This window comes from Cherax quadricarinatus, chromosome 5 (genome assembly GCF_038502225.1).
Source record: "Cherax quadricarinatus isolate ZL_2023a chromosome 5, ASM3850222v1, whole genome shotgun sequence".
Taxonomy (NCBI): domain Eukaryota; kingdom Metazoa; phylum Arthropoda; class Malacostraca; order Decapoda; family Parastacidae; genus Cherax; species Cherax quadricarinatus.
This window is the reverse complement of record NC_091296.1, coordinates 45,142,899-45,155,418: the sequence shown is the minus strand read 5'-3', so window position 1 is coordinate 45,155,418 and position 12,520 is coordinate 45,142,899. Positions and strand designations below refer to the sequence as shown.

Below are 12,520 nucleotides of genomic sequence, written 5' to 3'. Positions count from 1 at the left end.
TCTTACATCTACCACCTCTATCACTGCTGGCTCTTACATCCACCACCACTATCACTGCTGGCCCTTACATCCACCACCACTATCACTGCTGTTTGTTACATCTACCACCCCTATCACTGCCAGTTCTTACATCTACCACCACTATCACTACTGGCTCTTACATCCACCAGCACTACCACTGTTGGCTCTTACATTCACCACCACTGTCACTGCTGGCTCTTACATCCACCACCACTATCACTGCTGTATCTTACATCCACGACCACTCTCACTGCTGGCTCTTACATCCACCACCATTATCACTGCTGGCTCTTACATCCACCATCACTATCACTGCTGGCTCTTACATCCACCATCACTATCACTGCTGGCTCTTACATCCACCACCACTATCACTGCTGTATCTTACAGCCTCCCCCACTATCACTGCTGGCTCTTATATCCACCACCACTATCACTGCTGGCTCTTACATCCACCACCACTATCAATGCTGGCTCTTACATCCACCACCACTATCAATGCTGGCTCTTACATCCACCACCATTATCACTGCTGGCTCTTACATCATCCACCACTTTCACTGCTGGCTCTTACATCATCCACCACTATCACTGCTGGCTCTTACATCATCCACCACTATCACTGCTGGCTCTTACATCATCCACCACTATCAATGCTGGCTCTTACATCCACCACCATTATCACTGCTGGCTCTTACATCATCCATCACTATCACTGCTGGCTCTTACATCCACCAACACTATCACTGCTGGCTCTTACATCCACCACCACTATCACTGCTGGCTCTTACATCCACCACCACTATCACTGCTGGCTCTTACATCCACCACCATTATCACTGCTGGCTCTTACATCATCCACCACTATCGCTGCTGGCTCTTACATCCACCACCATTATCACTGCTGGCTCTTACATCCACCACCATTATCACTGCTGGCTCTTACATCATCCACCACTATCGCTGCTGGCTCTTACATCCACCACCACTATCGCTGCTGGCTCTTACATCCACCACCATTATCACTGCTGGCTCTTACATCCACCACCATTATCACTGCTGGCTCTTACATCATCCACCACTAAAGCTGCTGGCTCTTACATCCACCGCCACTATCGCTGCTGGCTCTTACATCCACTATCACTGTTAGTTATCACATCCACGATCGTCTAGCCTGATACACAATAGAAGAGCGTGTTCGTCTTGCCTGGGATTGTTTCAGTTTTCTTCGCGTCTGTGTGCTGCTTGCTACTTTATGCATGGACTTCACCTACCGGGTATTGATGAATAAACTGCTTTTTTTTGTTACTAAAAAGGCAAATTGCCGACAAGTATGAAGAGAAATTCACAATTTTTAATTTGCTATTATTGGGACAATATTTTACAAAGTGTAGAGCTTCATCACTTCAGTAAAGCTCTACACGCAATGAAAGCTCCTTCACCAACTTGGCTCTTCGACTGAGATGAATAATTTGTTGTGGAGTGATTGGACAGTGTTACAGGTTGTGTGGTGGTACTTTTGCAGATATTAAATTATTGATTATATTCAATCATTTACTGTTAAGGGTCTCACATTACGCTCCAGGATCGTTTAGCTTCATCGTTCACGCCTTTTTCTTTCACCTTCAGGATCTATGTTTAAAGCTCAAGTTGAGAAGATGATTTTTTTTTTCATATACCTTGATCATTCTTAATTACACTGACGGGGCTGGGTCATGTACCTCGCTCAGTCACACACACACACACACACACACACACACACACACACACACACACACACACACACACACACACACACACACACACACATGTGACTGGAATCGTCGTCAATCTCAACACTGAGTTGACTTATTCATGAACCTTAATAATTCTCATTTACACACTAATGTATTAGCTCATGTGCCTTGATCATTCTTACCTCCACTAGCATGAATGATTCATTTACCTTGACAGTTCTGACTCGTACTGGCCTGACTTATTCATGACGCGATTTACCCATGTAACTAGTAACTATCACTTTCACCAAGTAACATGGAAGTTAAACAGCAATATCCATCTGGTAAAGAAGTCCACTTGTATCAGAACACACATTCTTTTCTTTAATGCCCATAGAACATTTCCCAATTTTTAACATTTTGACTAATTGAGCGTCCAGATGTTACTGTTCAGAGAGGTTCTTGGTTGAATTTAAACTTCCAGGGTTACTGATGAAATTGCTTTGTCAATATTTACTATTTTCAAGGAAGCTTAAACCAACACAATAAGCAATGACATATTACATATTACGATATATTATTAATGAATTATAGGACTTTCAAGCTTCAAATCATGACGAACACTCACACGTCTCCGTAATATATGAAAATTCATTGCAGTGAAAAGCAAGTATTTATTCTCTGTGCAGTTTATCATCAGTCCCAACAATATCAGTAAAGTGACGGAAAGTGACCACCTTCTCGTACGACGAAAGTAAATCCATGAGTAACTAAGAGGCAGTGATGTTATTTCTTCTAATATAAAATGGAACACTGAGTGAGAAGTATCGCCCAGATAAACATGTCAGTACGAGTGAAGGAGCTCACGAACACAGGTTGTCACAGCTGCCACTCGTGGAAATACCTGGGATCTTGTTCCGACCAAGCATTGTAACACAGTTTATTAAAAATCGAACAGTTGGTAAGAAACTACCTCAGAAATTAAAAGATACACACGAAAGGAACAATCCATTTAAATAGCAAACTGTGCCTATCAAAGGAAAAAATAAGCGGAAACTAGTGATGATAAGTTAAATGAGCAGCAACGACAAAATACCAAACAAAAAGAGAAATGAAATCAACACTCAACGCAGATTTTAATTTAGTGTTTACAGCAGAACAAGATACATTCTAAAGGAGCAACATTTATTGCTGAGGACCTGAATCCAACACAACTGTCTGCAAAATAAACAGCCTGGGCATATTAAAATACCTAAAGACGCAGATTATTATTATTTTTATTAGCATTATTGTTATATTCATTACAGGAGCTAAAGCCATGAAGGATATTTAACACTGCTACAAAATTTGGACAATAAGACATCGAGCAGGTTAGCTGAACTTTCTCCTAAAAAAATATTTAGTCTATAAATTGCTCACACAAACGTTAATGTTTAACAAAACATTGAAAGGAGGAAAAAATGCTAAACGACTGGAAACTGTTAAAGCAATCAATAAGAAGGAAGAAAAAACCGAGTATTCTAAACTCGTCCCATTAACTCAATCTCAACTTTTGGTAAACAAATAGAAATTGTTTTAAGGAACTTGATAAAATTTTTGAAAGATAATTATTATATTAGTAGAACCTCACAGGTATTTTGCAGTAATAAATTATGCCTTGAACACTAATGTATTTTTCGGTTCTATATACAAAAAACTAAAATTAAAAAATCAACAGATGTGTACCTAAATATACAAGAAGCAGTTGACAAGGTACCATATATAATACTGATGAATAAAATTAATGTAAATGGAATTAGAAACACGTTTCAGACCTGAATCAACAATTTTCTCACAGAAAATAACGAGTGGTACTCAACGGTGAAGTGACTTGCCAGACGTACTGAACAAAGTTCTTCAGGGATCAGAATCGCGAATAACTTCAAATTGATAAAAAAAAATTGTCATGACAGAGTAAATGAGTATTCAAAGATATAAGAATGAAATGTATGAAAACAGACGGATGGAGAAAAAGAAACCAAAGGATCTGGTAGCAATAATAAGCATCAAACTTATGTATACTAAACAACGTCTATGAGTTAGCTGCCAAGTTGACGGATTACTATATACTAAACAAAGTCTATGAGTCAGCTGCCAAGCTGACGGATTACTATATACTAAACAAAGTCTATGAGTCAGCTGCCAAGTTGACGGATTACTATATACTAAACAAAGTCTATGAGCCAGGTGCCAAGCTGACGGATTGCTACATTTTTACCAAACAATTCAGACCACACACTGAAATTTTGCCCAGTTCATACGCAGGTTACAGGAAACACAAAGAGTGGCTGGAAGGGATGTAAGGAAGAGCAACTAATAATGTATCATTATTAAACACTTACTATATGAAGAATGATAAAAAAAAATGAAGCCTACGAAGAAATATTATTCAAACATTTAAGAGAGTGAATCTACTATAGGTCCTCAATGGCCAAGAATTATTTGAAATTCTAAGAAAATGTTGTAGTTTTGACAGTTGTTGAAGTATTATTAATAGAAAGTTAGTTTCATCTCAAGTGTCTAGAGAAAATACTAGACAGAGAGTAGTCAACCATTGCCAGTACTTGGCCTCGCAATATACATACATACATACATACATATATATATATGTATATATATATATATATATATATATATATATATATATATATATATATATATATATATATAAATAATATGGGGTCCACCTCTGGTGTAAATTGTGGGATCCATAGCCTCGGAGAAGTGGATAAAAAGGCTTCAAGGAAGAATATTTGGATTTCTTCCTGAAGCCGTTTGAATATTCCACTTCCCCTACCACCCCATCTTTTAGTATATATATTTTTTACCAATAGGAATATTTTATTACATAATATGGTACAGAAGATTTAAGAGATACATTGTTGATATAAAGGTGGCATATACGGTACATGTTGTTACGTGTGTATCACCGATTATATATATATATATATATATATATATATATATATATATATATATATATATATGTCGTGCCAAATATGTAAAACTGGTCAATTAGCAAGAACTCATTTTAAATTAAGTCCTTTCTAAAATTTTCTCTTATACGTTTAAAGATATATTTTTTTCATTAATGTTAATGTAAAAAATTTTAATTTTGCTCCAAAAGAATCTTAGAAAACTTACCTAACCTTATTATAACAAGAACAATTTATTTTAGCCTAACCCAACTAAATATATTTTAGATTTGTTTACAATAATTTAGTACTAAACAAACTCAGTGAAATATATTTTTTTCGTTAGGTTCAAAATGATTTTCGCGAAATTATTGCATACACAAATTTTCACTTGTCCTATATGGCAAGATGAGCGTTGCTATTTAAGCCAAGATAGCAAGTTCTGCCTATTCGGCACGACATATATATATATATATATATATATATATATATATATATATATATATATATATATATATATATATATATAAATATATATATGTATGTCGTGCCGAATAGGCAGAACTTGCCATCTTGGCTTAAATAGCAACACTCATCTTGCCATACAGGGCAAGTGAAAATTTGTGTATGCAATAATTTCGCCAAAATCATTCTTAACCTAACGAAAAAAATATATTTGTTTGTGTTTGTTTAGTATTAAATTATTGTAAGCGTATTTAAAATATATTTAGTTGAGTTAGGCTAAAATAAATTGTTCTTGTTATAATAAGGTTAGGTAAGTTTTCTAAGACTCTTTTGGTTCAAAAATAAAAAATATTACATTAACATTAATGAAAAAAATATATCTTTAAATGTATAAGGGAAAATTTCACGAAGAACTTAATTTTAAATTGACTAATTGACCAGTTTTACATATTCGGCACGACATATATATATATGTATATAAATATATATATATATATATATATATATATATATATATATATATATATATATATATATATATATATATATATATATATAGGGGACACCGCTGGGTCACCAGGCCATCGACACTGTCCTCAGGGACAAATTGAATGACCTGATGAGAATGGAGGAGAGAATAAACGATCTTGATGCCCATGATGCTCTGCATCTCCTCACAAGGTGTCTTACTATGCCAAGACTCACTTACTTCCTGAGGTGTGAACCCTCTTTTGACAACCCAACACTCGATGAATATGACGCACACCTGAGATCAACTTTTAAGAAGGCACTGAACCTGTCACTAGAGGATCAGCAATGGGATCAGGCAACCCTCCCAGTGCGACTGGGAGGTATAGGGGTGCGCAAAGCTACGCATGTTGCTTTACCTGCTTTTCTGTCTTCGTGTTTGGCTTCCAGTGCATTAGTCAAGAAGATAGTTCCCGAACGCTTGAGAGACGTGGTAGGAGCTCAAGACCAGGTTTACTGAAGCAGCTATTCGGTGGGACACCCTTACAGACTCCTCCAGTAGACCAGCTCCTCCCAAAGAGCACAAACAGTCCCACTGGGACAAACCGATCATGGAAAAAATCGCCAACACAATGCTCTCCAATGCTTCAGGAAAGGACAAGGCTCGTCTCCTGGCAGTGAAGGCACCACACTCAGGAGATTTCCTGTTAGCTGTTCCCAGTTCCTCCCTGGGCACCCGTCTCGACCCACAGGCCATTCGGATTAGTGTTGCTCTTCGCCTAGCCGCCCCCATCCTCACCGAACATAGGTGTATTTGCGGCAGGGCGACAGCTGATCAATTCGGACTTCATGGTCTCGTGTGTCACACAGCAGAAGGGAAGTATGCCAGACATGAGGAGGTCAATGACATCATAAAGAGAAGCCTCGCCACAGTCCGTTGCCCAGCTCAACGGGAACCCCAAGTACAGAAGTTTGATAGAAGTCAAAAGCGTCCTGATGGAGTCACTATGCTACCCTGGAAGGATGGAAAGTAGATTGCTGGAACTACACCTGTGCTGCCACATTGGCAGACACCTACTTGCCATACTCGGTAGTGGAAGTGGGTGGAGCTGCCAGCCACAGGGAGACCCAGAAGATCCGAAAATATGAAGACCTTCCCCCTTGCTATAACTTCATTCCAATAGGGTCGGAGACCCTTGGAGCATGGGGCAAGTGTGCTCTGAAGTTCCTCAAAGAGCTGGGTGAAAAGCTCATCATAGAAACCAAGGACCACAGGGCGACCAGCTTCCTCTTTCAAAGACTCAGTGTTGCGATCCAGAGAGGAAATGCCTGCAGCATTCTGGGCACGCGGCCCACCGCAGGGGAGCTGGAGGAAGTATTAGAGAAGTAGCTCTGAGTTACCTATGTTGTTTTACTTTCTGTTGTATTTTTGTGAATGTTTGGCCAATGTACTTGAAATATAGGGGGTGGTAGGAGAAAATTCTCAAACAGCTTCAGAGAGAACCTTGAGTTTTCCCTGAAGCAAGTTTATTCTTTTCTCTGAGGATGAGGGTCCCCAGAACAGTTCTAGAGGAGGTACCTCCCTATATTATATATATATATATATATATATATATATATATATATATATATATATATATATATATATATATATAATATCAATTAGCAAGAACTCATTTACAATTAAGTCATTTCTAACATTTTCTCTTATACATGTAAAGATATATTTTTCATTTATTTTAATATAAAAATTAATGATTTAGTACCAAAAGAACCTTAAGAAACTTACCTAACTTTATTATAACAAGCGTAATTTAATTTAGCCTAATCCAACTAAATATGTTTTATATAGGTTTACAATAATTTAATAATAAGCAAACACAGCGAAATATATTTTTTTCGTTAGAGTGAGAATGATTTTTGCGAAATTACTGCATACACAAATTTTAACTTGCCCTATTCGGCAAGAAGTGCGTTACTATTTAAGCCAAAATCGCAAATTTTATTTATTCGGACAGAAATTACCTGAGGTAAATGCTGTGGGTGTGAGTGCCACTCACCGTCCATGTGGGCGTGAATGTCACTTACCGCCCACGTGGGCGTGAGTACCACTTACCGCCCCTGTGAGGGGCTGGCGGTAGAGGAAATTACTAGCTGTACTGAGGACCGGGACAGCTGGAATTAGCTGGCGTATTTGCCCGCCGGGAGAGCTTGGCGAAATTAATGGGGGCGCTAAGAGTGACTGATGTGGCAAATCCGTGGGCGGCTTTTATGTGGGTGGTAGAGTGTGCGGGCGTGATTAATGCTGCTGGACCTGGTCGTTTTTGATGGTGAGGCTATGTTTATGTGGGTGTGTTATGTGGGTGTGATGGTGTGCCTGTGTTTGTGTGGGTGTGTGATGTGGGTGGGTGATGTGGGTGTGATGTGGGTGTTAATGGGTGTGTTTTCTTGAATGTGCTTGTGTGGGTGTGTTTGTGTGAATGTGTTTGTGTATGTGCTTTTATGTGTATGTTTGTTTTCGCATGCGTTTTTTGTTTTTTTTTTATTGTTTTGGTGAGTGTGTGCGTGTACGTGTGTGTGTGTCTGTGTGTGTGTTTTTTTTTGGTGAGTGTGTGTGTGTGTGTGTGTGTGTGTGTGTGTGGTGTGTGCGTGTGTGTGTGTGTGTGTGTGTGTGTGTGTGTGTGTGTGTGTGTGTGTGTGTGTGTGTGTGTGTGTACTCACCTAATTATACTCACCTAATTGTGGTTGCAGGGGTCGAGACTCAGCTCCTGGCCCCGCCTCTTCACTGATCGCTACTGGGTCCTCTCTCTCTCTGCTTCCTGAGCTTTGTCATACCTCTTCTTAAAACTATGTATGGTTCCTGCCTCCACTACTTCACTTGCTAGGCTATTCCACTTGCTGACAACTCTATGACTGAAGAAATACTTCCTAACGTCCCTGTGACTCGTCTGAGTCTTCAGCTTCCAGTTGTGACCCCTTGTCCCTGTGTCCCCTCTCTGGAACATCCTATCTCTGTCCACCTTGTCTTTTCCCCGCAGTATCTTGTATGTCGTTATCATGTCTCCCCTGACCCTTCTGTCCTCCAGTGTCGTCAGTCCGATTTCCCTTAACCTTTCCTCGTACGACATTCCATTGAGCTCTGGGTCTAGCCTTGTTGCAAACCTTTGTACTTTCTCTAACTTATTGACGTGCTTGACCAGGTGTGGGTTCCAGACTGGTGCTGCATACTCCAGTATGGGCCTAACATACACAGTGTACAGTGTCTTGAACGATTCCTTATTAAGGTATCTGAACGCTATTCTCAGGTTTGCCAGGCGCCCGTATGCTGCAGCGGTTATTTGGTTGATGTGTGCCTCCGGTGATGTGCTCGTTGTTATGGTCACCCCAAGGTCTTTCTCCCTGAGTGAGGTCTGTAGTCTTTGTCCACCTAGCCTATACTCTGTCTGCGGTCTTCTTTGCCCCTCCCCAATCTTCATGACTTTGCATTTGGCTGGATTGAATTCGAGAAGCCAGTTACTGGACCACATGTCCAGCCTGTCCAGGTCTCTTTGCAATCCTGCCTCATCCTCGTCCGATTTAATTCTTCTCATCAACTTCACGTCATCTGCGAACAGGGACACTTCAGAGTCTATTCCTTCCATCATGTCGTTCACATATATCAAAAATAGCACTGGTCCTAGAACTGACCCCTGTGGGACCCCGCTCGTAACAGGCGCCCACTGTGATACCTCTTCACGTACCATGACTCGTTGCTGCCTCCCTGTCAGGTATTCCCTTATCCATTGCATTGCCCTCCCTTTTACATGCGCCTGATCGTCCAGCTTCTGCACTAATCCCTTGTGGGGAACTGTGTCAAAGGCCTTCCTGCAGTCTAGGAAAACGCAATCTACCCACCCCTCTCTCTCGTGTCTTACTTCTGTTACCATGTCATAAAACTCCAGGAGGTTTGTGATACAAGATTTGCCTTCCATGAACCCATGCTGGTTTTCATTTATAATCTTGTTCCTTTCCAGGTGTTCGACCACTCTCCTCCTGATAATCTTCTCCATGACTTTGCACACAATACATGTCAGAGACACAGGTCTGTAGTTTAGTGCCTCGTTTCTGTTTCCTTTCTTAAATATGGGGACTACATTAGCTGTCTTCCATTTCTCAGGTAGTTGCCCAGTTTCAAGGGATGTGTTGAAGATTGTGGTTAGAGGCACGCACAGCATCTCTGCTCCTTCTCTAAGGACCCATGGGGAGATGTCCTGTCCCATCCCCTTTGAGGTGTCAAGGTCACTTAAGAGCTTCTTCACCTCCTCCTCAGTTGTTCGTATGTCATCCAACACTTGTCGGTATATTCCCTCTTGATGTTCCCTTCTGTGCTGTCTTCCCACAGCCCTTCCTGTCTCTACTGTAAAAACTTCCTTAAATCTCCTGTTCAGCTCCTCACATACCTCCTGATCATTTCTTGTGAGTTCTCTACCTTCTGTCCTAAATCTGATCACCTGGTCCTTGACTGTTGTCTTCCTCCTGATGTAGCTATACAACAGTTTCGGGTCAGTCTTGATTCTCGATGCTATGTCATTTTCATACTGTCGTTGGGCCTCCCTCCTTACCTGTGCGTACTCATTCCTGGCTCTGCGACTGATCTCCCTATTTTCGTGTGTTCTCTGCCTTCTGTACTTTTTCCATTCTCTATTGCATTTTGTTTTTGCCTCCTTGCACCGTCGGGTAAACCAGGGGCTCGTTCTGGTCTTCCCGTTGTTACTGTTGCCCTTGGAAATAAACCTTTCCACTGCCTCCTTGCATTTTGTTGTTACATATTCCATCATTTCATTTACTGGCTTTCCTGCCAGTTCTCTGTCCCACTGGACCTCCCGCAGGAAGTTCTTCAACCCTATGTAGTCCCCTCTTTTATAGTCAGGCTTTTCCCATTCAACTCCTGTTATTCTCTCCACTTGCAGCTCTACTATGTATTCAAAGCGCAGAACCACGTGGTCGCTAGCTCCTAGGGGACTCTCATACTTGATGTCCTAAATGTCTGAGCTGCCCAGGGTGAACACAAGGTCCAATCTTGCTGGTTCATCCTCCCCTCTCACTCTGGTAGTGTCCTTAGCATGTTGGTGCATGAGGTTTTCCAGCACCACGTCCAACATCCTGGCTCTCCATGTTTCGGGACCCCCATGTGGCTCCAGGCTTTCCCAGTCAATCTCCCTGTGGTTGAAATCCCCCATAACCAGCAACTTTGCTCTGCTGGAGTGAGCTCTTCTTGCCACCTCAGCAAGTGTGTCCACCATTGCTCTGTTGCTCTCTTTATATTCCTCTCTTGGCCTCCTGCAGTTCTGTGGTGGATTATACATCACTGCAATGACCACTTTGTGTTCCCCAGACTGAAGTGTTCCTGCTGTGTAGTCTCTTTCTCCCGTCTCATCTATGCCTTCCATTTTCTCGAATTTCCATGTGTGTGTGTGTGTGTGTGTGTGTGTGTGCTTTGGTGTGTGTGTGTGTGTGTGTGTGTGTACTCACCTAGATGTACTCACCTAGTTGAGGTTGCAGGGGTCGAGTCCAAGCTCCTGGCCCCGCCTCTTTACTGGTCGCTACTAGGTCACTCTCCCTGAACCATGAGCTTTATCGTACCTCTGCTTAAAGCTATGTAAGGATCCTGCCTCCACTAGATCGCTTCCTAAACTATTCCACTTACTGACTACTCTGTGGCTGAAGAAATACATCCCTGTGATTCAACTGTGTCTTCAGCTTCCAACTGTGTCCCCGTGTTGCTGTGTCCAGTCTCTGGTACATCCTATCTTCGTCCACCTTGTCAATTCCTCTCAGTATTTTGTAAGTCGTTATCATGTCCCCCCTATCTCTCCTGTCCTCCAGTGTCGTCAGGTTGATTTCCCTTAACCTATCCTCGTAGGACATACCTCTTAGCTCTGGAACTAGTCTTGTTGCAAACCTTTGCACTTTCTCTAGTTTCTTTATATGCTTGGCTAGGTGTGGGTTCCAAACTGGTGCCGCATACTCCAATATGGGCCTAACGTACACGGTGTACAGGGTCCTGAACGATTCCTTATTAAGATGTCGGAATGCTGTTCTGAGGTTTGCCAGGCGTCCATATGCTGCAGCAGTTATTTGGGTGATGTGCGCTTCAGAAGATGTGCCTGGTGTTATACTCACCCCAAGATATTTTTCCTTGAGTGAGGTTTGTAGTCTCTGGCCCCCTAGACTGTACTCCGTCTGCGGTCTTCTTTGCCCTTCCCCAATCTTCATGACTTTGCACTTGGTGGGATTGAACTCCAGGAGCCAATTGCTGGACCATGTCTGCAGTCTGTCCAGATCCCTTTGTAGTTCTGCCTGGTCTTCGATCGAATGAATTCTTCTCATCAACTTCACGTCATCTGCAAACAGGGACACTTCAGAGTTTATTCCTTCCCTCATGTCGTTCACAAATACCAGAAACTGCACTGGTCCTAGGACTGACCCCTGTGGGACCCCGCTGGTCACAGGTGCCCACTCTGACATCTCGCCAAGTACCATTATTCGCTGCTGTCTTCCTGACAAGTATTCCTTGATCCATTGTAGTGCCTTCCCTGTTATCCCTGCTTGGTCCTCCAGTTTTTGCACTAATCTCTTGTGTGGTACTGTGTCAAACGCCTTCTTGCAGTCCAAGAAGATGCAATCCACTTACCCCTCTCTCTCTCTTGTCTTACTGCTATCACCTTGTCATAGAACTCCAGTAGGTTTGTGACACAGGATTTCCCGTCCCTGAAACCATGTTGGCTGCTGTTGATGAGATCATTCCTTTCTAGGTGTTCCACCACTCTTCTTCTGACAATCTTCTCAATGACTTTGCATACTATACATGTCAGTGACACTGGTCTGTAGTTAATGCTTCGTATCTGCCTCCTTTTT

The 12,520-nt window shown here is 41.6% G+C and overlaps 1 protein-coding gene across 1 annotated transcript in view; it reads right to left on the bottom strand.

Annotated features, from left to right (window-relative positions):
• Positions 1-12,520, bottom strand: part of fusl (fuseless) — a gene marked incomplete in the record, with an annotated part of 465,734 nt that overhangs the window by 263,432 nt on the left and 189,782 nt on the right.